Source organism: Mustela nivalis (genome assembly GCF_964662115.1).
Source record: "Mustela nivalis genome assembly, chromosome: 8".
In the NCBI taxonomy this organism is placed as follows: domain Eukaryota; kingdom Metazoa; phylum Chordata; class Mammalia; order Carnivora; family Mustelidae; genus Mustela; species Mustela nivalis.
Window position 1 is genome coordinate 15,301,848 of NC_139027.1, and position 27,501 is coordinate 15,329,348.

The window sequence follows — 27,501 nt, forward strand, 5'->3', positions numbered from 1 at the left end:
CTTTGTTATATATAATAAAAGAATATCTAGCAAAATTGCTACTGCCACAATATGCAAAAAATGAAATTGTACCTAATGAATTGAGGATTTAGTCTGCAGGGATTTCCAAGCAATTACTGTATGCCTCCTGATTCTTTGTTTTGAATGAGAGTGCCTATAGAAGTTACTCTATGCTTGTCCCACAGTGGTGTGTTGGATGTGTGTGGGCTAACATGGCATTTTGTTTTGTAGGTCTTCAGATCAAGAGGAACTGTACTTGAACGACTACTGGGGAGCCTAATCTACACTTGGACCTGACTTAGATGATGAGGTCTGAGACTGTTTGGTACCATCATGGATTGAGACTTTGGAGATCTTTCGGGGAAGGGTATAGTGAATCCTGCATATGGGAATGATGTGAATTGGGGCCAAAGGGCATACTGTGTTATACTTTATTACCCAGAGATTACTACAGTAATATTTAAGTTTTTATCTGCTGTGACTTTGCTATTCCCCCTCAAGAAAAGGAGTATAATTACCATTCCTTTGGGAGTGGGTAGGTTTGAGTGCTTTGACCAAAGTGTAGAGTAGAAATCATTCCATGTGATCTTACAAGGCTAGTTCACAAGCAGTGATATAGCTTTCATCTTATTTTCTGTAACACTTGTACCTGGTGCCTTGGACCGTCATGCAAGAAATCCAGGTACTGCATCCAGGAAGCCCAGGCCACATGGGGAGGCCATGTATAAGGACTCCCGTCAATAGTTCCAGACTCTAGCCATTTGAGTTTTCCTTGCTGAAGCCATGGGTGTTGATTGTACAGAAACAAGCCAACTCCACATATTCATCATATGCAAATTCCTAAGCTACAGGACCCATAAACTTAATAAAGTAGTTCTATACTAAGCCTTGAGGTAGTAAGTGGAATGGCTGGATAACTTCTAAACGACTTTAAAGAATCATTAGAACTTTTGGTGTATAGTAAGAGTAAAAAGGCCTGCTACTGAGTAAAGTACGAGTTTCAGTGAAAAAGTGTGACATGTTTTATCTGCCTAATGGCTTGCTTATTTATTTATTTGGTTTTGGGACACTAAGTTTTGTGGCCATATGCACTCTTGAGAGTTGTTGACATGCCACTATAAAAACCAATACATTAGTTTGTACTAGTTTATTTGTAAACATTCCATTTACTTTACATTTTGTTCTACTTGATTAAAACTCAAATGTTTTCTTCAGTTTGCTTCCATATTTTACACATAGTAGATGTAAGATAAATACATACTAATTGAATATTTTGTCAGCTCTCAGAGGGCATTATTCTTGAGTTTTTTTTTTTAATGACTTCTAGATGATTTAGGAAATAGGTAATTATATATATGTGTTAAATTAAGGGTTAAAGTCTGTCTTAGGGAACTTCATTCATGGTCTGCATATATAATTTGAATATTTTTATGAGGTAAAGATTATAGACAAGCTTTTCTAGCAATTAAGAAAATGTTCCTATAATTTTTGGAGGGTTTTACTGCCATCTACTGGCAGTCATTTCTATAGTTTAAATTCCTTCAAGCTTTATTTCTACTCGTTTTCCTGGCACCGTCTTCTCTTAATTTTTTAAGACTTTTTTTTTAAGGAAGAAGATATTTCAGGTGCCTAAAGAGAGGCTATCATTTTTTTTTTTTTTTGAAGAAACCTGATGTTCTACATATGCCTCCTATATAATTTAACAGAAGTGAATAAACATGACCATGTTATTCATTCTTAACTGCAGTTTTTCCTGCACTCTTTCCATCACTTGCTTGGGTTCCCCTTCCTTTTACCATTCATAGAATTTTTTAACCTCTGCCCTGAGGTACATCATAATAGTCTACATTTTCTTCATGTGCATAGAATTCAGTGAATGAATGGATATAATTATGTGAACATAAATACAATGATATGCTTTTGTTATGTTTTAGAAAAAAGATCACATATTTTTTCTGCATTTTGCTTTTCTCACTTAGCATATCAGAAATCTAAGAAGTAACGTAGTTCTATTCTAAATGTATGCATGATTTTAAAAAGAAGTTGTATTTTAATTTTGTTTTTAACAATTTCTCTTGATAGACATTTATTTTTGCATTTTTTGCCACCTTGAATATGATTGCAATAAATATCTGCATGTATATCCCTCTCTAGGTGTAATTTTGTTTCTCTGAGATAGCTTTTTAGTAGCGAAATTACTGGGAGAAAGAATATATTTTTAATTTGAATAGATGTTACCCTGTTGCTTTTAAAAACAGCTGAAATGTCAGTGTATGAGAATACCTTTTTCTTACACTACCGTTAATACATTTTATAGAATTTTAAACATTTTTACCTGTATGAGAGATTAAAATGATTATTTTAATTTCTTAATTAGCGAATTTGAACAATTTTACATGTTTGTTGACACTGAATTTATTCTATGAAACTTCTAATTTTATGTTTGCACTTTTTATATTGTAAGAAGATAACTCCTTTTGTTTATCATCCCAATGAACAAATCTTTTTGTACAAAAGATAACAAAGTTTTTAACTCTTTATACAACTGAACAGGTCTATCTTTGTTTTAAACAGAGTTTCCTGCATGTAATGAAGAAAGTCTCACTCACCCATATGGGTTGTACCTTCCAGGTCCCTTTCCTCCCCACCCCTCCCTTTTTTTTTAGATTTTGCAGAATTTTTATTGTCTGAATTTTAAGTTTAAATTTTAACCCATCTGGAATTTAATTACGCTTTTCAGAACTGAAAGATCCCATATACCCAGTGAAGTACTGTATCAAATAATTATCAAAATAGATCCATGTAATCAGCAGCCAGTCACTCAGAATAATTCTAGTCTCAATTACTAAAACTGCGTTATCCTAGATATTACTGTCCTGATATCTATGGTAATTGCCTTCCTGCTTTTCTTCCTATTATTGTCTTCTAAACTGGATCTCTAAACATTATAGTTTAGTTTGTTGCTCATTGGCCTTAATATAAATTCATATAATATGTATTTTTATATCCAATATCTTCTATTTAACATTTTGTTGGTGAGTTTTATCTACATAGTGGTGTGTAGCAGTTCATTTTCCTTGTTGTATGGTATTTCATTGAATGAATGTGATTATTCTACTGTTGACAGATATTTGGATTTTTTTCAATGAATGGCAATAGAGAATATAGCTATGAATATTCTTGTGCATTGCTTTTGAGGCTTTTGTGCATACATTTCAGTTGGATGTACATTTCAGAGAGAAATTGCCTCATAAGTCATGTAGATTTCCAACTTCAGTAGGTCAGTAATTACTGCCCAGAAGTTTTCCAAAATGATTACACTAGTTTACACTTCCGCCAGTAAGAATTCTAACATTCTACATCTTCACCAATACTTATCATTGTCTTTTTTAATTTTACTCTTTTTTATGGGTAGATACTGGTATCTCACTGTAGTTTTATTTATTTAGGTTAGTCTCTATGTAGTACATCATTAGCTTTTGATATAGTGTTCCATGATTCATTGTCTGCATATAAGACCCAGTGCTCCATGCAATCTGTGCCCTCATTAATACCGATTAACAGGCTCACCCATCCCCCATACCTCTCCCTTCTAAAACCCTCAATATGTTTCCTGGAGTCCATAGTCTCTCATGCTTTGTTTCCCACTCTGATTTCTCCCCCTTCATTTTCTCCTTCCTTCTCCTAATATCCTCCATGCTGTTCCTTTTGTTCCACAAATAAGTGAAACCATATGATAATTGACTTTCTCTTTTTGACTTATATCACTTAGCATAATCTCCAGTCCCATCCATGTTGGTGCAAAACTTGGTTATTCATCCTTTCTGTATTGTACATATGGACCACATCTTTATCCATTCATCTGTTGAAGGCTCTTTCCACAGTTTGGCTATTGTGGACATTGCTACTATGAACATTGGGCTGCATATGGCCCTTCTTTTCACTACGTCTGTATCTTTGGGGTAAATACCCAGTAGTGCAGTTGCTGGGTCATAAAGTAGCTCTATTTTTAACTTTTTGAGGAACCTCCACATTGTTTTCCAAAGTGGCTACACCAACTTGCATTCCATTCTTACACCAACAGTGTAAGAAGGTTCCTCTTTGTCTGCAACTCCTCCAACTTTGTTGTTTCTTGCCTCATCGATTTTTGCCATTCTAATTGGTATAATGTAAGGTGGTATCTCAATGTGGTTTTTTTTTTTTTTTTTAAGATTTTATTTATTTATTTGAGAGAGAGACAGTGAGAGAGAGCATGAGCAAGGAGAAGGTCAGAGAGTGAAGCAGACTCCCCATGGAGCTGGGAGCCTGATGTGGGACTCGATCCCGGGACTCCGGGATCATGACCTGAGCCGAAGGCAGTCGTCCAACCAACTGAGCCACCCAGGCATCCCTCAATGTGGTTTTGATTTGAATCTCCCTGATGGCTAGTGATGAACATTTTTTTCATGTGTCTGTTAGCCATTTGTATGTCTTTAGAGAGGTGTCTGCTCATGTCTTTTGCCCACTCTTTGACTTATTTGTTCTTTTGAGTGTTGAATTTGAGAAGTTCTTTATAGATCTTTATAGCCCTTTGTCTGTAGTGTCATTTGTGAATATCTTCTCATATTTTGTGGATTGCCTCTTCGTTTTGTTGACTGTTTCCTTTGCTGTGCGAAGCTTTTTATTTCGAAGAAGTCCCAAAAGTTCATTTTCACTTTTGTTTCCCTTGCCTTTGGAGGGAAGTGTCTTGACAGAAGTTGCTGTGGCTGATGTTGAAGAGGTTACTGCCTATGTTCTCCTCTAGGATTTTGATGGATTCCTGTCTTACATTGAGGTCTTTCATCCATTTACCTTTGTGTATGATGTAAGAGAATGGTTGAGTTTCATTCTTTTGTATATAGCTGTCCAATTTTCCCAGTACCGTTTATTGAAGAGACTGTCTCAACTTTAGTAATCAGTCCCTTCACTGGAGTTTTAATTTGCCTTTCTGATTACTAAAGTTGAATTACTTTCATATGGTCACTAGTCACTAAGTTAAAAATTGCTTTTGGCCACTTTCCTCTTAGGTAGATATTTTTTTACTGATTTGTAGGAATTCTTTACATATTTTGAATCAGGCTCTTTGTTTTCCACTTAGTGCTCTTTAAAAAATTTTTTTATGACAGTATATTATTTTTGGTTAACAGAAACTCTTAATTCTACATTTATCTTCCTTTATGTTTAGTGCTTTTTGTCATGTTGAAGAAATTAAACATACTCAAATTCTGTTTCCTAGAGAATTTTATTAAGTTCAATTTACAAGTCACTTAAAAATTTTTACATAAGTGATAAGAAATGGATCAGTATTCACTTTTTACATATAGATATTCATTTGACCACATAGCACTTACTGAAAAAGGCTCTATATGCTCTGCTGAACTGATAAATCAAGAGTTTATTATCCTGGGTAGGCTTCTGGACTCTTGTGTTCTTTCATGGACAATAAAGTCAATACCTTGCTGTCTTAATTACTGTAGCTTTACACTAAGTCTTGATACCTGGCCGGTATTCACTAGCTTCTTAAAGATTCCTTAGCATTTCTTTACTTTTACATTTCCATAAACCCTTTAATGCTATCCTTTTAACTTTCTGCAAAAATACACTCTTGGGATTTTCATTGTGATTTCATTCAATCTGTAGATCATTTAGAGAACATTTACAGCTTCATAATATTGAATCTTCAAGGTGCCTGGGTGGCTCAGTGGGTTAAGCCTTTGCCTTCAGCTCAGGTCATGATCTCAGGGTCCTGGGATCGAGCCCTGCATCAGGCTCTCTGCTTAGCAGGGAGCCTGCTTCCCCCTCTCTCTCTGCCTGCCTCTCTGCCTACTTGTGATTTCTCTCTCTCTCTCTCTGTTAAATGAGTAAATAAAATCTTAAAAATATTGAATCTTCAAGTCTCTGAATATGGTGTGTTCTTACATTTAAATTCTTCAAAATCCTTTAAAATTCTTCTAAAATACTTTGTAACTTTCATAATAAGAATCTTCTACATCTTTAAATAGGCGTGTTTCTCGGTATTTGATATTTTGGATATTGGTATAATTTTTAAGATTTTTATTTCCTTTAACTTATGTCTGTTGATCTTGTATCTAGTGATCTTGCTAAATTTATTTCTGATGAAGTTTTTGAAGAGTTTTTTCTTTTTCATCCTTATATCTAAAATTTTTTCTTTACTGTGTTTGATGACTATGCAGTGTGGAATGGAAGTACTTGTTGTGAGCATCCTGATGTCATTCCCAATTTTAGAAAAAGGCTTTTAATATTTCACCATTAAGTATGATGTGTGCGAAGTGCTTTTTATATTCTTTAATAGATCAAGGACGTTTTTATTTCTAGTTTAAAATTTTTAGTATGACTGGTATTGAATTTTATCTGGTTGCTTCTAGTGATATGATCTCAAAACTTTTTCTCATTTTGTTTCCTTTAAAAATATTTGATCAACCTTACATTGATGGATTAAATTCTCCTTGCTCATGTTGAGTTCATATTTGCTTTTCTGTTTCAGATTTTTGCTTTCATAATCATTGATTTATCTGTGCTTTTTTTCTTTAGAGGTTTTGATGTAAAGGTTATGCTGTTATCTTTAATTGAATGGAAAATATTTATTTGTATTCTCTGGAAGACTTTATGTAAGACTTGTGTTACGCTTTCTTTCCATGTTTTGAAAAATTCACTGGTGAAACTGTTTGGATCTATTGATTTCTTTCTAGGAAAATTTTAAAACCAAGATCTCATTCTTTTTTTTTTTTTTTTTTTTTAAAGATTTATTTATTTATTTGACAGAGAGAGATTACAAGTAGGCAGAGAGGCAGGCAGAGAGAGAGAGAGGAGGAAGCAGGCTCCCTGCTGAGCAGAGAGCCCGATGCGGGACTTGATCCCAGGATCCTGAGATCATGACCTGAGCTGAAGGCAAAGGCTTAACCTTACACTGAGCCACCCAGGCGCCCCCCAAGATCTCATTCTTAAAGGATCAAACTTTCTATCTTTTTTTATTGTATCAGATTTGATATATTTTGTCCATATTTGTGAATTTCCAAATTTATTAACATTAATTCATAATTTATTAATCTTTAAATGTTTGCAAGATCTGTAGTGATATCTTTTAAAATATTTTCCTATATTGACTATCTTTCTGATTGGGATTGAGTGGGAGGAAGACTACTGGGGTAAACTTTCATTCTTGTGTATCGGGGTCCATACTGTTAACATGACTTATCGCTGATGATGAAAACTTATTCATTTGACTGAGGTAGTATTAATTAGTTTTCTTCTGGGTAAAGGTATTCTTCCTCTCTCTGGCATATATATACTCTTCAGGAAAGAGTCAGTTTGTGCATCCTATATTTAATGGGTGGTAAGTTATGCCCTACCTCTTGGAGGAGGGAGTTTCTACATAAATTAGTTGAGATATTTGTTCTCCCACATTTGAATATTTGCTCATTTCTTTTTATTAGTATGGATCCATGGATATTTATTTCATACTTTTGGTTATTTCCTGATACCATGTGTTTTCTTACTCGAATGGCCTCAGCTTTGGCCATTGAGCACTCTTTCAGTTGCCTCCTGTGTTCCTTTGTCATGGTCCCATTGTTTTGTTCTTAAGAATTCTTTTTCTTCTTTTTGGTGCTATGAGATACTCTAGGCAGTTCTTATATATTCCCTACCCGAGTCCCAGCATCAGCAATTTCTTCAAAGAGCTCTGGTTTCTATTAGTTGAGAATGTTGTATTGGATGCCAAATTTGGGGGTTTGGATGAGTACATTTATCTTTATTTTCTTAATTCTGTTCTTTAATTTCTTTGGGTTTAACTTGCTGTCCTTTTTATAACTTCCTAAGATCTATTTTCAGTACCATTGTTTAAAATGTTTTCTAATATCCATTTCCATTTCTCTTTTGAACAATGGATTAGAAATATATTATTTCATTTCTAAATATTTAGGCATTTTTCAAGTTACTTTTTACTTTTTTCCTACCCTAATTCAATAGTGGTCAGACAACATAATTGAATGATTTATAGTTTAAGTTTAAGACTTATTTTATGAACTACATATAATCATTTTGTTTGTCTTGTATGTAGAGCTGAAAAGACTACTTATGATTGTCAGGTCATTTTTAATTGTGCTATTTGGAAGTTTTACATCCCTACCTACTTTGTTCAGATTTTATGTTGGGCGGATATATTATAGTCTCTCATCTTGAGAGGGGATTTGTCTATTTCCCTCAAGCTACACTTTTTTTTTTTTATTGGAATATAGTTGACCCATAATGTTATGTTTGTTTTAGGTGTATGACATAGTGATTTGACAACTCTATATATTATACTGTGAGGACTACCAGTGTAACTACCACGTGTTACATACAATGCTGTTATGATACCTTTGATTATACTCCTTTCAACTTTGTGACTCATTCCATAACTGGATTTTTGTGCCTCCCACTCTCCTTCACCAATTTGCCCATCCCCCAAACCTCCTTTCCTCTGGCAACTGCCAGTACATTCTATTTATGGATCTATCTCTTTTTTTCTTTGTTTTTGTTTTCTTTTTTAAATTCCACATATCATTGAAATTATATGGTATGTGTGTCTTATTTTGACTTATTTCACTTGGCATGATACCCTCTGGTTTTATCCACAGTATGTCAAATGGCAAGATCTCTCTTTTTATGGATGAGCATCATCAATAATATTTATAAAGTATATATAATATATATACACAAACTACATTTTCTTCATTCATCTATGGATGGACACTTTGGTCACTCCCATATCTTGGCTGTTGTAAATTATGCAATAAACATGTACTGTAGATATCTTTTTGAATTAATGTTTTCATTTTTATGGGAAAAACTCAGTAGTGGAATTACAGGATCATATGCTATTTCTATTTCAGTTTTTTTTTTTTTTTTTTTTGAGGAACTTCTATCTTGTTTTCCATAGGAGCTGCACCAATTTTATTTCCTATCAGTGGTGCACAAAGGTCCCTTTTTCTCCACATCCTCACCAACACTTGTTATTATTTTTTTCATGGACATTCTGATTGGTATAATTTGATAACTCATTGTGGTTTTGATTTGGATTTCCTTAATGATTAATGACATTCAGTGTCTTTTCATATGTCTGTGGCCATCTGTATGTCTTTGGAGAAATATCTTTTCAGGTCCTCCACCCTTTCAAAAATTGGATTATTTGGGTATTTTTGGCATTGAGTTGTATAAATTCTTTATATATTTTGGATATTAACCCCCTATTAAATACACCATTAGCAAATTTCTTCCATTACATAATTTGCCTTTTCATTTTATTGATTTCCTTTACTCTGCAAAAGCTTCTTATTTTGGTGTAGTCCTAATAGTTTTGCTTTTCTCTTGCTTGAGGAGATAAATCCAGAAAAATATTGCTAAGGCTAATATTAAAGAGATTATTGCTTATATTTTCCTTGAGGAGTTTTATGGTTTCAGGCCTCACATCTAGGTCTTATAGTCTATTTTGAGTTTATTTTTCTGTATGACATAAGATAGTGGTCTTTTATTCTTTTGTATGTAGCTCCCCAGTTTTCCCAGTACTAGTGATTGAAGAGATGATCTTTTAGCCATTGTATATTATTGCCTCCTTCATTGTAGATTAAAGATTTTTTATTTATTTATTTGAGAGAGAGACAGTGAGAGAGAGAGCATGAGAGGTGAGAAGGTCAGAGGGAGAAGCAGACTCCCCATGGAGCTGGGAGCCTGATGTGGGACTCCATCCTGGGACTCTGGGACCGTAACCTGAGCCGAAGGCGGTTGCTTAACCAACTGAGCCACCCAGGCGCCCCTCCTTCATTGTAGATTAAATGATCATATAGTCATGGGTTTATTTCTGGGCTCACTATTCTGTTGCATTGATCTATGTGTCTGTTGTGCCAATACCATATTGTTCTGATTATTGTAGCTTTAATAGTATATGTTGGGATACCTCCAGCTTTGTTATTTCTGAAAAAAGCTTTGGTTACTTGGGTTCTTTTGTGGTTTAATGCAAATTTTATGTGAAAAATATTGCTGGTATTTTGCAAGGGATTGCATTGATTCTATAGATTGCTTTAGAGTATTGTAATATTCTTACAATTCATGAACATGATATGTCTTCCTATTTGTGTCTTTGATTTCATTCATTAACGTTTTATAGTTTTTGGAGTACAGGTCCTGCACCTCTTTGGCTAAGTTTATTCTGAAATATATTATTTTTGGATATATATTGCAAATGCATTGTTTGGGGATTTTAAATAGGTTTGTTTTCTTTCTCTTCCTGCTATTTCATTGTAGTATAGAGAAGTGCAGCTGATTTTTGCATATTTTATATCCTGCAACTTTAATAAACTCAGTGTAATAATTTTTTTCAGTGGAGTCTTTAAGGTTTTCAGTATATAGTATGTCATCTTCAAATAGTGATAGTTTTACTTCTTCCTTAAGTTTGGTTGCTTTTTTTTTTTCTGTCAGATCGCTATGGCTAGGATTTCTAGTACTCTATTGAATAAAAGTGGTGAGAGTGGATATTATCTTCAAGAGCTGTCAGTTTATCATTGATGTTAAGTGTGGGTTTGTCATGTATTGCCTTTATTATGCTAATAATAAACCCACTTTGTCAGTCATAAAATGTTGAATTTTGTCAGATGCTTTTTCTGCATCTATTGCAATGGCTATACATAGTGTTCATTTTGTGGATGTGATATATCATTTTGATTTATGAATATTGAACCATTCTTGTATCCCTCCAGTATATCCCACTTGATTGTGGTGAATGAATCATCTTTTCAATGTATTGTTGGATATGGTTTGCTCATATGTTGTTGAGGATTTTTACATTTATGTAAAATGTAAATCCCAATACAGGAATATTGGTCTGTTTTCTTTTTGTAGTCTTTTTTTTTTTGTTATCAGGGTAATGCTGGCCTTGTTGAATGTATTTGGAAGCTTTCCTCTTTTTTTTCTGAATAATTTGAGGGGAATAGGTATTAACTCTTTGATGTTTGATAAAAATTCACCTGTGAATCTTAAGTAATCATACAACATACTCACTTGACTGGAAGAAAGAAAGAATGAATTTAGCACTTTAACAAAACGATGGAAAACATAAAAACCAATCAGATTAGAAGATTAGAAGACTACAGTAACTGAAATGAAATACAGAAGAAATCAACAGTAGATTAAAGGATGCAGAAGAATGAATCAGCAATTTGGAAGACAGGGTAATAATCATAAAGTACCCAAGGTGGACAGCATAAAAAAGAATGAAAAATATAATTGGTTAAGGGATTGCTTGGGCAACATCAAGCAAACAAACATTTGCATTATATGGGTCCCTGAAAGATAAGAGAAAGGGGCAGAAAACCCATTTGAAGAAAGAATAGCTAAAAAAAATTTTCTAACCTGGGGAAGGAAACAGACATCTAGGTTCAGGAGCACAGAGTTCCAAATAAGAGGAACCCAAGAAGGTCTACACCATGACACATTATAATTAAAATACTAACTATTGAAGATAATTTTAAAAGCAACAAGAGAAAAGAAAGCAGTAATATACAAGTGAAAGCCCATAAGGCTAATCCCTGATTTTTTTTTTTTTTAGCACGAAGGCCAGAAGGGAGTGGCATGATGAATTCATAGAACTGAAAGGCTATAGTATATGCTGGCTAACTGAACATAATAAAAAAGAATGGAAATAGAGAAAAAAACAGATAAAAGAACTGAAAGAAAAAAACCTACAACCAAGAATATACTCTATGTGGCAAAGTTACTCAATTGATGGAGAGTTTTCTAGACAAACATAAGTTAATGGAGTTCATCACTACTAAATGGGCCTACAAGAACCTAAAGGGACTTCTTTAAGTGGAAAAGAAAGACCATAAGTATAAGAAAATTATGAAAGGAAAAACTTTTGTGGATAAAAGCATACAGTAAGGGTAGAACAATCACTTATGAAATAACATAAAGGTTAAAAGACAAAAATAGTAAAACCAACTACATCTAAAAAAATTAAGGGGATTCACAAAATAAGATCTAAAATATGACAGCCCAAAGTTACTATTATGTGTATTGAAGATAGGTCATTAAGCACATATACATTTGAACTGTCCTGTCTACCTGGTAGTTTTACCCTTTTGTCATTATAAAAGACTCCTTTTCCCACTAATAGTGTTCCTAGCTTTAATGCTAACTTTGATAATAATATAGCTACCCCAGCTTTTGGCTTTTGTTTAGTGTTTGGAGGATTTTCCGTGTACTTTTCCTCTCCTTTTAGTCTCAAACTTCCTTTGGCCTTCTCCTTACTGTGTGTGTGTCATATGCAGTTTGCAGTTATTTTCTTTCAGTCTGAGTATATAAAAGGGAGTACTTCCTGACATTTATGTAATTAGGGATATTATTTGGTGTATATATACTGTCTTGCCATTTGTTTTTGTTTTTTTTTTTGTCCTACCTGTTCTTTTTTTTCCCTCATTTTCTTTTGAATCTTCAGTTTGTTACATTTTTCTGTTAATTTTAGTTATATTTTGTTTCACAGTTTCTTAAATGGTTACCCAGGGTTTATCACACGAATCCTTGATTTAGTAGAGTCTAAGTTAAATTATTTTTCTACTTCATATACATTGATACTGTTACAGGATTATGGGGTTCTTAGCCCTCATGGAGTTGAAGGGTGAAGTGAAGTGAAAGTTTATTTAGTGAAGGTGAGAGTGGAAAGGAAAGAAGCAGCTCTCTAGAGTGAGAGATGTCCCAAATGGGTTGCCACTGAGGGCTTTTAGTGGCAGTCTTTTATTGAAAACTGACTGGGAAGCTTGTTGCCTTGAGATTCTTGTGCCATCTTGGTTTCAGCTCGAACTATTGATAACATTTTTAATGACTTAATTCCTTGAGGTCTGGTCATTTTCTGTGATATGCTATAGCTGCCAAAGAAAAATACTCCCGACCATCCAAGGCCAGGTGGTCTGTCCCCTTATCTCTGCTTCACTCTGTCTTAGTGCCTCAGCCTGCCAAGATTAGTCTGAGGCTAGTCAGGGCCCCTCTACCTCTCCCTGCCTATATTTAGTATGGTGTTGAAACACCTTAACTCCATTTACTTTTGCCTTTTGTGTTACTGTTTTCATTTTAAAATGTTTGTTTGAAATGTTTTTCTGGCCTTTGGCTCTGCAAGTTTTACTGCTTTGGTTGCTCTGATAGCTTCAGACAAATGTATCTATATTATCTTATTCAGGTTTTCTAGATTTCCTTGGCATGACACTTGGTTGAAATCAATCTGGAATGCCAAATTTATTTTTACCTGTGGTAAAAGAGATAAAATTTTAGTTGTTTTTGCCAGGAAAGTTCATTAAATAACCCATCATTTTCCTATAGAATTCAACTACAATCATCATGGTAAATTCTTATCTGGTATCTGTTTTATGATTTTTATCTTCTGTTCTGCTAATATACTTATTGCTATACAAATATTTCTTTTTCATGGCTTTACAATGTTTTGATTTCAAGTAAGGCAAGTCCCTTGTCCCCCATGTTATTCTTCCTTATACTTCTGTCAAATATTTACTCATCCATGTAAACTTGAAGATAATTTTGTTTATTTTAAGAAAAACCTTTTGGTGATTTAATGAAAATTATGAAATACAGATTATAATTGTGAGAACTGAATATTTTTATGATACTTTTTCCATGAACATGGAAGCTGTTGTAGATTTTCTTAGCATGGTAGTTGGACCAAAACAATCTAGACTGCTACTTTTCATTTTGTTTTGAATTCTGTCTTTAAGTTAGTTATTAACCTAATGTTTGTGTAGGTCCCATAGCTTGTTGAATTGTTTTAACTATTGAAATGCACTTTTCGCTGGATTACAAAGAATATGATGGTTTTTAAAAAGTTTGTGTTATCAGTTTATGAAATTATTTCATTGCCAATTTTCTAGTTATAAAATATCACCAGATTTATAATATATTCTTTATTTCATTTTCTTACAGAATGTGTTAAAATTTCTAAGAAAATGAATAATATTGACTATGAACACCATTCTATTTACCAATTTAAACTGTATTTCGTTCTAACAATGTTTGCTGTTTATAAGTAGTTTTTATTTACATTTCATTTTTTTCAACTTCCATTTTACTTAGCATTTTTATATGAAATGTGCTGACTAGTTTTAAATACGTTTTTAGCATCTATTGTTTCAATCATGCATTTTCCCTCTTTTAATTTGTTGATATCATTTTATTGATTTCCTGAGTTTGAATTCTTTATGTACGTGAAGTTCTGCTTGGTTAGATTAAATAAAACTCAGCTGTGATCTCCTATCATCCCTCCTTTTCTTTATTTTTTATTTTTTTTCAAGATTTTTATTTTTTATTTTTACTTTTAAATATAATTTTATTTTTTCAATGTTCCAAGATTCATTGTTTATGCACCATACCCAGTGCTTTTAAAGTTGTCAAATGAGTGTTTACAACATTTATATATACTTTAAATATTATATAATAAAATATCACTGTCATAAGACCAAGAAATAGAACACTAATATATTGCAGAAGCTTCCTAGAAGCCTTGCTGTCTAAACAAATCATAATTCTAAGTTTTGTGTTTATCATTAATTGTAAAAAAAAAAAAATTACCACCCACACTGACCACTCTAAACAATACATTTAAAAAATTTTGTCCTGTTCACCTTATAAAATGGAGCCCTACTTTGTGAATTTTTCTGACTTGGTCATTATTGGGTTTGGGGGCTTTATCCACTTTAATACATTTGATAGCTCATTCATTTTCATTGATGTATGCTGTCATATCACAGTTTTTCTGTTCTGTTTGTGCATTTGTGGTAGTTCTGGTTTTGATGTTCTACAAATGATGCCATAACACATTTTTATGTATGTGTCTGCACATATGCAAAAGTGTCTAAGGTGTATTCTTAGGTGTATTCTTAGGCTGCCAAGCCATCAGGTATGACTATGTTCAATTTTATTAATTACTGCCAGACTATTTTAGTAGTTTTCAGAATTATACTAGCAGTTTATGAAAGTTGCTTTATATCCTCACCAACACTTAATACTTTGGTATTTAATGTTTACTAATTTCGGTGCAAAATGAATCTTAATTTGTTCTGAAATTTTAAAATTAAAGGCCTTCTACAAAATAATTTTCTTCAACTCTTTCCAGATGTCCTAATTTACCATATTTGGCCCATTTTTGAGTTTGTATATGTATGTATGTATATGTATATAACATACAAGGTGTGTACATAAACATAGATCTAAAATTAACTGTTTAAGACTAAGTTGCGTAAGTTATTCCATAAACACTTGGTATATTTCCTGTAAACAAGGACACTGCATAAAATCAATTATAATCCTACAGTTCAATCCATAGACCCCCCTCCCCGTTCACATTTACCAATTATTCTAGTGGTGTCCTTTATAATTTCTCTTTTCTTGAATTAAATCTAAGTGGTGTGTTCCCCTTGGTAGTCATGTTTCTTAGTCTCCTTCAATCTGGAGCAGTTTCTCAATTTTCTTGACATATATGACTTTGATATTTTTGAAGAATACAGGCCAAGTTTTTGTAGAATGACTATCAGTTTTGGTTTGATGTTTTCTAATGATTAGATTCTGGTATGTGTTTTGGCATTTAGTCCATAAGATTGATACTCTGTACTTCTATCAGGATGCCCACAATATTAGTTTGTCCCCTTACTGATGTTGACTTCTTTTTTAAGATTTATTTTTTTAGAGCATGCATGCATGGGGGGAGGAGCATAGGGAGAGAATCTTTAGACTCCTCACTGAGCATGGAGCCCTGTGCAGGCCACCTTCCCTACCCATGAGATCATGACCTGAGCTGAAACCAGAAGTTGCTGGTTAACCAACTGAGGCAACCAGGTGCCCCAGTTGATGTCAGCTTCAGTTTGTCAGTTTCTGTCATTTTCCTAAGAAGGTGTCGCCCAGATTTATTTGTAGATTTTATGTTTGATTAATGAGTGATCATAACTACTTTGTGAGTTGTATAAATACCTTATCCATCAATAATTTACCTAATTTTGACATTGTTGATAATTCTTTAATCAAATATTACCATGATTGCCAGATGATTTTCTAATTCCATCATTCCACATATTTATTATTAACATTCATTCATGTACTCAAATCAGATTTCTATTTTTTTATAAGCTACAATCCATTACTACCATTATGCATTCAATCCTAAATTGTCACAGAAATGGTCAGTGTGGACTCCTTTGAGCTGATTTCTCTATTTTAATATGTCCCCGTGATTCTTTGAACCCTTCTTTACTTTAGGGTGCCTCAACTTTGGAATCAGCTATTTCTTCAAGGAGCCTTACTATCTTTTAGTGAATAATTATTATAATCTGAGATCTAGATTTTGGTGTTTCATTTGTACTGTCTGTCTTCTACACCCTCTCAGATGGTAGTTATATTTATATTCGTATATATACTTACATACTTACATATGTATATATGTCTATATATACATTTATATCTATTTCTACATATGCTATCTCTATATAATAAAAGTCACAAGTTTTGGGTGCCTGGGTGGCTCAGTGAGTTAAAGCCGCTGACTTTGGCTCTGGTCATGATCCCAGGGTCCTGTGATCGAGTCCCACATTGGGCTCTCTGCTCAGCAGGAAGCCTGCTTCCTCCTCTCTCTCTGCCTGCTTCTCTGCCCATTTGTGATCTTTCTGTCAAATAAATAAAATCTTAAAAAAAAAAAAAAGCCACAAGTTTTCACTGAACTTTAATTCTGTCTTTTCCCGTTTTCACATTTGTAATGAGAAACCTGCCTCCCATACCCTCAATATATTTACATAATTGTTCAGTCCCATTTTAAGTAGCCAGACCCTTGACCAGAAGGTCATGTTTACCACCCCCCGTCATTCTGATATGGTGTCCACAAGACCTAACTCTCCATCTTCTCACCATGACTGTGTTCTCAGTGTTTTAATGGACATTTCTTAGATGACAAATTAGTTACACCTTTGGCTTATTGGACATTTATGCTACTGTTTTGTAAAATCCTTATTCCTTTATTTTTCCCTTTTCTAATTGGGTTATTGTCTTGTTCATATTGACTTTGGTTACTAATACTTCTCATTTATTTATTGATTTATATATTTTATTTATTTATAGGTTTTACTTATTTATAGATTTTACTTATTTATTTGACAGAATGATCACAAATAGGCAGAGAGGCAGGCAGAGAGAAGGGGAAGCAGGCTCCTGCTGAGCCGAAAGCCCCATGTAGGGCTCAATCCCAGGACCCTGAGGTCATGACCTTAGCAGAAGGCAGAGGCTTATCTTCTAGATTCATTGGTGATCTTAAATCTGTAGGTTGGTGTCACTCATAAATCTGGAATATTCTCACCATTCGCTCTTCCAGTATTTTCTCTGCTCCTCCTTTGGGATATTTTAGATAAAAGTTAGATATTTTCATTCTAGACCCTTCTTGTCTTAAACTGCCTTCTGTATTTTTAACTTTGTGTATTTTTTCTGGGTAATCTCTATCAACTACTTTTGTTCATCAGGTTTTTTTGTTTTTTGTTTTGGTTTTCAAATTTGAAACTAAGCCATTCAGGTTTTTCTCCTATTTGAGAAGTATTTGACTGCTGTATTACTACAAAGGCAGTCTAGTGTTTTTTCCTGAAAGCTTTATTATACTGCCTTTTACATTTAGATTGGAAATGAAGTTTTTAGAGGTAGGGGTCAAGATGTGTAGAGAGCCCTGATGCGGGGCTTGATCCTAGGACCCTAGGACACCTTTGACCTGAACCAAAGACAGAGGCTTTAACCCACTGAGCCAACCAGGTGCCCCGCCAGTGTATACTTTTATATGATTATGTGTATATGATTTTTCCTGTACCTTCACATTCTCATCAATACTTGATATCCTCCAAGTTTGATTTTGTTACATTGATGGTATAGTAGTGATATGGTACTTTTTTTTTAGTCCTGTTTTTACTACTTTTGAGCATATTTAAAAATTCTTGTTAGTCCATACACATCTTTTTCTTACTTTACTGCTGGACTTACCCCCCCCCCCCCAACCCCACCTTATTGATTTGGATGAGTTCCTCATAGGTTCTGGATCAGAAATATCCATTAGAACTTCCTGTGATTATGGGAATTTTATTCTGGTATTTCCACTACAGGGACCACTACTGAGCTACTGAGCCACAGTAAACAGTAACTACTGCCTACTGTGATGGAGGGATTGACTTTTAAATTTTAATTAGCCACATGTAGATGGTGGCTCATGCATTGGATTAGTGCAGGCATAGATAACACTTCTTTGTCATTTTGGGACACTACAAATATCTTCTGCTTGATGGTGTCCTCTGTTGTACAAAAATGATTTATGTAACAAATACATTTTCTTTATGGTTTATGCTTTGGAATTTTGATCATACATTTCCCCTTTAGTCCTTTAGTTGGGATTCTGTAGTGTATAACAAGATGAATGGAATTGTAGGTTTATGGAGCATGGGTACACTTAATTTCAGAACACATTACCAAATTGCCCTCCCAGTTTGCATCAGTTTATACCCTTAAGATGTAAGAAGGGTCCTTTTTCCCTGTATCCTTGCTAGTTCCTGTTGGGATTTCTTAAGTTTTGCTTATAAATGTGCTCTGGCTTCCCTCTTTTTTATAGAAAGTTATGGGTATTTGCAGAGATAGCTCAAAGTCATCAAAAATACTTGCAACTTGATCCTTATATTCCACTTTAGATAGATTTTTGTCAGGAAACTGAAGTAGCTTGGACCTTTTGGGCAGACACAAAAGAAACAGAAGTTTTACTTGGGGATTTCGGATCAGTAAGCTTTCATGTAAATATTTCTGTACTCCTTGTATCAGAAATGCAATACAAAAATGGACTGTCTTATTGCTAAATCTTTGTCCTCTAGACTAAACCATTGTGGTAAGTTTCCTTAATCCCAAGATAGATATTATTTTCTCTTTTATAAAACCTCCCTCCTCCCTTATGTTCTGAATATCACCCTCGACCAGAGGAAGAGACTCAATTCCTTAAAAAGGTTATTTTTTAAAAAGTTGACTTTTTATTCAGCAAACATCTATTGATTGAAGCCCTAACCTATCCCATTCCAGATAGTTCTAAGAAAGCAATATAATTTATTGATCTAATTATGCTTATGAAGGATAGAGACTATCCTCTCAATCTAATAAAGTGTCACCTCAAACTTTAATACTTAATATAGGGCTCAACATATAGTGAACATTCATCAGAAATATGCATTGACATAGACATATACCATGCAGCAGGAATTTTACTAATCACAACCTATGTCCTCAGCAAACTTGATCTACTCTATTTCCAAAGGAGAAATCCTCACACAGCATGCTTAGATTTTCAGTGTATGGAGTATAGCCATTTTATCATGCGTTTACTGGTAATGTTTAATCTGTATGTGAAAGTGTACATTATGAGCATGGAAGCAGCCAGCCAGAACAACAAATGTAGCTTGAGTCCAGAAATTTCAGTCTCATGATGTTAAAATACACTTATTGGGAATGTTTTTACTTGACTATATTACATAATTGGGATATTCATATGATTTAATATTTGTAATAGTTTTCCTAAATGTGAAATGAAATTACTAAATGTGATTAGCTTTTTAAAAAAGTGACATTGCGGGGCACCTGGGTGGCTCAGTGGGTTAAGCCGCTGCCTTCGGCTCAGGTCATGATCTCAGGGTCCTGGGATCGAGCCCCACATCGGGCTCTCTGCTCAGCAGGGAGCCTGCTTCCTCCTCTCTCTCTGCCTACTTGTGATCTCTGTCAAATAAATAAATAAAATCTTTTTTAAAAAAAAGTGACATTGCTTTTTTCCCCACTAATTTAGCTTTCTCTGGTCATGTCATCACCATTGTTGTTCTGGCTTTTGTCACTTTATATATGTAGTTCTGCTTATTGTCACTGATCCTTTCCCTACTATCCTGCTCAGTTTCACAGATTGCTTGTTTCCTGTTTTTTTTTTTTAATACTTTATCTTGCCTGTTTACTAGAACTAAAAGCTCTGTGCAGTGACTGAAACTTTTATTTTCTTTGTACATCATGTTGTCTGGGATATTATATTATGATCAGCACATGGGAGGGGCTTTGAAACTAATCAACTAAAATTTACCTACATGTTCTAAATTATTCTGCAATCAACTTCACGTTTCAACTCATTTTGGTAGGTGGTACTGAGTGAGCCGTTTGTATTTTCCCATTGATTAACAACACAAGTTACAAAATGCTCAGGGTTTATATCTCCATTTCTTTCATTTCCCTTGAACTACAGACCCACATACCCTACTGCACTTCTGAAATTTTCAACTGGATACCTAATAGCCAGTTCAGACTTAGTATGTCTAAAATTCTTGTATTTCTTCCCAAACCCCATGGTCCCCAAAGTTCTTCATCTTAGTAATTGACTTTTGTTCACCTACTTATCGTGACGAAAAAGCCTTAGTGTTATGCTTGATTGTTCTTCCACTATCTCCCAAACCTCCCTGTGAGCCCTGCCTCTAAAATCATCCCTCTCTTCACCCTCTGCACTGCTACCGTTAGAGCCCGAGCCACCACTATGTCTAATGTGGATTACTGCAACAGACTTCCAACTAGTCTCCCTGCTGCCAGTTTGGCTATCTCCCCACTTATGCCTGGTCCATTCTTCATTTAGCTGGTGGAATGAGCCTATTAAAATCCAAACATGATTCGTTCCAAAATCTTCAGTGGCTTTCTTCTGCATTTAGAATAAAACTTAAAGCCCTTGAGTGGCCTCTAAGGCCATGCAAGATCTGGCCACTTGTTACCTCTCTTATTTTATCTTCTTCCACTTTTCCCATCACTCACTATTCTCTAGCCTCACTGACTCACTTAATGATCTCGAAACATGTTTCTACCTCAGGCCCTTTGTGCATACTGTTCTGTAACCTAAAATACTTTTCCTTAGGAATGTATAAATTTTTCACTTTTTTCCCGTCTTATTCTAATACTGCCTTACAGAAGCCAATCTTGATCTTTCTCTATAAAGTAATATGTCCTCAATTCTATAACTTCTTATTCTTACTCTATTTTCCCTTATAACATTGATGACAAACTGATGTTATCATGTATATTTATTTGTTCATGTTCATCTCTCCACATGAGAATGGTAAGCTCTTTGAAGAGAAGAAATTTGCTTATCTTGTTCCCTATAGCTCCTATACTTAGGGGAATGTTGACATATAATATGTGCCCAATAAATATTTGCTGAATAAGGAATAAATGCATTTCTGATTACAATAACATTTTGCAACTCTCTGCTCAATTCAGAGCATACCTACATTTGTTTTTCTTGCATGAGAGTTGGCTCAATTTTTATGGTAACTAGACTTTATTTTGTAAGTATGCCTTTAATTTGTGCATTATCAAACTTATAATCTTCTGAATTAATAATTAAATGAGTTTTTCCATTCTTTTTAGGGTAATTTTGTCTTTTATCTTTTGTATTTCCCTGTCAGGAAGATAGACCAAAAAATAATGAGGTCCTTTGGAATTTAAAAATAGAAAATTTTGGCCACCAGGTGGAGACCCAGTACTAACTTTTTATGATAGACTATCTGAGAAACAATCATGAAAATAAAAATTGCTGAAACCAAATGCTTTAATTTTTTCCTTCTACTCTGTATTTTTCTAATTTTTACTCTTTAGAGATATTAGCAATATTGAGGAAGGTTTGGTGTGGTTAGCAAGTTGTAGTAAAAAGGTCCTAGATTATGATTTATTTAAATATTAAAGATCCATACAAAGATCAGGGTACTTGGCTGATTCTTTGGAAAAGGCCAGTTGGGAAACCAGAGTGTTGGAGAAAGTGAAAATGTGAGTAACGCTGAGTGATAAAATTTTAGGTGTCAAGGGATTTGTATTTGTGGGGAAAAAGGGCTGGCTAGGGAAGAGTTTAAAAGAAAAAACAGATGCCTGGGTGGCTCATTCAGTTAAGGGTCTAGTTCTTGATCTTAGTTCAGGTCTTAATCTCCTGGTGATGAGTTCAAGCCCTACTTAAAAAAACAAACAAACAAACAAACAAACAAACAAACAAAAAAACGGGGTGGGGGAAGAGTGGTAAAGCCGGTGTAACTAAAGTGTGCTTTCCAGGACAGCAGAATAGAGAGGCAATGAAGGTCGCAAAAGTAGGCGGCCTCCATACATTTGTCAGCAGCGAGATCTTCTGAGAAATTTTGACCAGGCAGGTTGGGATGTGTTTGTTCTTTCTTAAATGAATGAAGAAGTTGGAGAATTTTATTACTTTCTCTCTCATTTTTGGTACCATTTTTACCTAGAGCCACACAGTTTGGAGACTACATGTACCACATATGAAATACCTAAAGCAATGGAAAGGTTTTCCAGGGTATTTCTTAGTGAATATGATTTCCTCATATTTGAAAGGAAGATCCCAGAATGGAAATTTGAAATAATTTTTCTGTTTTCCTCACTAGATTTTATTTAGCTTGCTTCTAGAGGTGCTGCTTCCCATTCTCTTCACCGCATCAGAAAACGAACAACAACAAAAATCCCAACAAAAACAAAAAACAAAACCAACAAACAACCTTAAATCTTTTTATGATAATGGTAGGAGAAGAAAAATATTTCATGGCCTATGTGCTGTTTGACCTGAACTTTAGAGGAAAAATTTGCTTTGTGTTTGCAGTCACCTCATGGAGAGGTTGATGAACTCTGCTATAGTTTGCCATTTGCAGGGAGGGAGAGAAATCACCTTCTAACTGATCTTCATTCTCTCTTCTGTCCCATTGGCCTTTTACAATCTTGTCAATCTAATGTGCCTAAAACAAAGATGACCTGCCCATATCTGTCAAAGACTGCATTCAGTGCAGGGTCAAGTCCAGACTCTTGAGCATGGCAAGGTCCTCTGCAGCCTGACCCAGCCTGATGCTGGACTCCATGGTTCAGCTTAAGTGTAACTTGAGAAGCCTTCCTTCATTGAACAAAAGTAACATAGCTCCCTCTTTTGTGCTCCTATGTTTTGTTTGTGCTATTATATTATCACTTGTATTTAATTTTATTGATTTAGATCTTCCATAGATTTAGAGTTACTGGATGTCTGGAATCCTGTCTTATTTCTTAGTATCTTCAGCACTAAAATGAGGGCAGTTAGTAAATTAGTGAATTTGTCATTTACTCTATTTTGCTTCTGCAGAAACATGTGGAATCATTTATGTCCTGCCATGGCATATTGAGGACTTCAGATAACTAATCTTATTTTTTGAATTCTTGCCTTTTAATGTTTAAAACAAGAATATCCTGTTGTGCAAAAGGACAAACCAAAGAGGGTGTTATCATTTTAACCTCTTACCTAGTCACTTTTATATTACACCATGGATAATAGTTAATGGAATTTCACTTTTGAAAGCTACACACAACTTAGACATCAGTAAAGTCCTTTCATGACTTTGTAGGATTAACCAAAATGAAGAATTCCTGTATGCACCTTCTCCCCGCAAAATTACTTACACCAACACATAAAATAGTGTACATATTAAATATAGGGTGACTTTCTTAGTGAACCCAATATTGAAGAGTGCTTCAGGATTCATTTATCAAGATTTATTGAGTACATACTGTTCGTCAGGTACTATCCCAGGTTCTGGAGAATACAAAATGGTCAACTCTTTAACACTTACGGAGTTTACTACCTTATGAGGAGGACAGACAGTAAGAAGTAAACAATGAACAGTATGCTTGTGGATAATGGTGATTGTTATTAGGAAAATCCAATAGAGCAATAGTTTATAGACTAGCCAGAAGGTCAGGTTGCATTTCAACTTTTTTTCTCATTTAAAAGGTTATTTGAACAGTGGTGATAGTTTAGATTACAGTGACAGTGGTTAATATCAGAAAAGAGTCTATTTAGAACATCTTTCAGAGGTTGAGCCACCAAGTCTTGGCTGGATTGGTTGTGAGAGGTAAAGAAGAATCCAGGGTGATTTAAAGTTTTTTCATTTGCTGGAGGATCTACAGCCTTTAGAAAACTAATCTGATTTTGATTTTTTTCCCACTCAAAATTATGAAGATGTAGAGACTGTTAACTGGGAGGACATTCCTAGAGAAACAGTGAAAAGGAGCAGAAGACACAAAATACTCTTCAGTCCTAAATATTCTTGTTTACTCTTCAAGACAATTTTCTTTCTCTTACGTAGGCAGTATTGTATTTTTGTGGAATTATGAAATAATGCTGTAAATTTCAGCATCTTAACCCTAATAACTATTGCCATATAAACCTGAAAATGAACTGAGTGACTAATAAGAGGATATAGCTGTGAGTATGCTGGGTATTTTCGTTTTTTCTCTTCAAACTTATTCACTATTCTTGAGCCTGCTCTTTCCCAGAGGCTGACCTTTATAGACTGCATCAAGAGGCTATTTTGCCCTCTGGCTTTTGTTTAGGTGTGATCAATGGGATGCACTGGCAGGAGATTAGAAGGTGGGAAGAAAGTGAGATTGGCGTGCTTACCTTCCTCCCTCGTTATTATCTTGCCAGGAGTTGGTTGTGTTCCTCTCCTGAGGGCCACAGTTACTCTCTCTCCGTTCCAGTATCCACTCTGTCTCCTTTCTGCTTCACACACAGGCAGGCTCTTGTTGCTGGTTCAAGGATACTGCACCATCCCTTGATGATTTCCTTAACCCTTTAAAAACTTTCTTTAAAAAATCTTCTTAGAACCTTTTTACCACTTGCTTCCTTCTAGGATGCTAACTGAAGCCTAGTGTCCTTATTTGAAGGCCACAGAGCCTGACACTGGCTGAAATTAAACAACTAAGACAAATGGGATGTGGAGAAAGGGGAACCCTCTTACACTGTTGGTGGGAATACAAGTTTGTGCAGCCACTTTGGAAAATAGTGTGGAGATTCCTTAAAAATTAAAAGTAGAGCTACCCTAGGACCCTGCAATTACACTACTGTGTATTTACTCCAAAGATACAGATGTAGTCAAAAGAAGGGCCATCTGTACCCCAATGTTCATAGCAACAATGCCACAGTCACCAAACTGGGGGAAAGAACCAAGATGCCTTTCAGCAGATGAATAGATAAGAAAGATGTGGTCTATATATACTATGGAGTATTATGCCTCCATCAGAAAGGATGAATACCCAACTTTTGTAGCAACATGGACAAGACTGGAAGAGATTATGCTGAGTGAAATAAGTCAAGCAGAGAGAGTCAATTATCATATGGTTTCGCTTATTTGTGGAGCATAAGGAATAACATGGAGGACATGGGGAGATGGAGAGGAGAAGGGAGTTGGGGGAAATTGGAGGGGGAGATAAACCATGAGAGACTGGGCTCTGAGAAACAATCTGAGGGTCATGGAGGGGTGGGGGGTGGGAGGTTGGGTGAGCCTGGTAGTGGGTATTATGGAAGGCACACATTGCCTGGAGCACTGGGTATGGTGCATAAACAGTGAATTCTGGAACACTGAAAAGAAATTAAAAAAATAAAAATTTAAAAAGGGTAGTACATATCTAATAGTTATCCAAAATCCTTTTGCCTGATCTGCCGCATGAGAGAATGTCCATTGTTGCTCTTGTCCCCATGTAGCCTTTGATGAAATTGTTGCTGCAGCCCTTATTTCCTATTGATGCTATTTTTGCATCAGGAACAGAACCTTATAATCAATGACAAATGGCCACTCCTGCCATTCATATCAACCCCAAATCTCTTATTGTTCTCTGATTGGTCAAAAATACTTTTATGCCTCTTCTGTTTATGTGCTTTTTTACAATACTCATGTCTAATCCTCAAACTACTTCTTTCAGAGACTGATCATCTAGTGGACATTTTAAATTCTTCCCTGGTGGGGTTTTTACATTTCCATTGTTCTCTGCAAGGCTACTTGATTAGTAATGCTGCAGCAGTCTGATATTCCTTAGTTAGCTGGTCTCTGGGAACTTCCCTCTAGACCATCGGTAAGAGGGAGGTGGCAGTGCAGTGTGCCAGGTGTGTTGCCTCTGGAATCCAGAGAAGCCCTCCACGCAGTGTACTTGTTTCTTGGCAGTAGAGATGAAAAGTGTGGATATTTGCATTTAGGTTTCTAGGATATCCTAACATGCCTTAGATCACTGGAGTCCCAAATCTTCTCTGAAGTATCAGGCCTCTATGTTTTCAAGTTTTTCTCTGATTCATTACTACATATGTCTTATCAAGATAACTAGTATATCTGATGTTTCCTGCTTTTTATGTTCCATCAATCTCATTGTTAGTATGATACACTAACATCATGCTCTGTGCAACAGGAAACCATCAAGGTCTATATAGCTTACATTGTTTTATAGAACCCAAGATTTGCCGTACCCTGAAGCAAAACAGTGAAAGTTACTTCCGTCATCATTAAGTGAGAACAAACTGATTAGAGTACAGTCTATTGGACAGTAGAGAAAGAATTTCAGAGCAGTAGCTGCATACCAGGCAATGAGTTGGTTGATAACTTTAATGAGAGACCACAACTGGAACAGCAAATTCAATTGGAAAAATCACTTGATTATGCTGTCCTCCTTTAAGACCTGTCTTGGAGTTATATGGAGATGTGTTAGAAATCCCTACTTGAGCCACTTTGAGGAATTTGGTGGTGGTGCTAATCTAATTCTCCAGAGCTATCTGGTGTTTCTATTAATGTACTAATTAGATAGAAGATGACACTTGAGGTGTCTACTTGGTCCTTCCTACTATAAAAGACTTCTTCATAAGAGCTAATGCAAGGGTTCTTTTGTTTCCTAGTGTATCTATTCCAACTGTATATTAAAGTCCGGGGAAAGGACCATAGGATAAGTCCATTGTTACACTGATCTGCCTGTAAAACTGACTTATGTCTGAATTTGATTTATCTTTAATTAATTGACCACAGAGGCTTTCTAAACTCATAGGATTCAACATTAACTCAAAGCCACTGTGCAACAGTCCCCAAAGATCTAGATATTTCCCTACCCCCAGTGCCCCCTTGGAGAAAATTAAGAATTATGGAATGTATAACCCCTTCATTCAAGTGACTTGGGATGTGTGGAGTAACTCAAAGTATTCTGTGAAGGGCTGTTACTCTATTTTGATGGCTCATGTTAGTTCACCAGATTTAGAGGTTTTTGAGTTATACAAATCATGTAGAATCTTAGAAGGCTGCTCATTCATCTTAGTTCTCTCATTAATTATCTGATACCAAAGGTCACTACTACTCAACATCCTGACTACCACTCTAACAATAACTGTGTCCTCTTTTGAGAGGTTAAATGCAGCTTCTAAACTTACACCATCCTGAGAGCTGATCATTCCTATTGAAATCCTGACACCTGTGTCATGTGTAAGCATCCTCCAGCAGCCTTTTTCTACAGAGAAGATACTGACACTTCTCATTGATACTGGCATTTCCCTTAATCCATATATTTCTAAATTCCTGAGCTGAGTATCTTCTAGAT

The 27,501-nt window shown here is 35.0% G+C and overlaps 1 protein-coding gene across 2 annotated transcripts in view; it reads left to right on the plus strand.

Moving 5' to 3' along the window:
• TDRD15 (tudor domain containing 15) overlaps positions 1-27,501 on the plus strand; it is a 117,135-nt gene that overhangs the window by 34,921 nt on the left and 54,713 nt on the right. The window contains exon 4 of one of the 2 annotated variants that reach the window (XM_082745616.1): positions 232-2,148. The exons of the other annotated variant lie outside the window; for it this stretch is intronic. The gene's annotated coding sequence lies outside the window, so the exon portion shown is untranslated. Of the gene's footprint in view, positions 1-231; positions 2,149-27,501 lie in introns of those variants that run through there. 2 annotated transcript variants of the gene reach the window in all.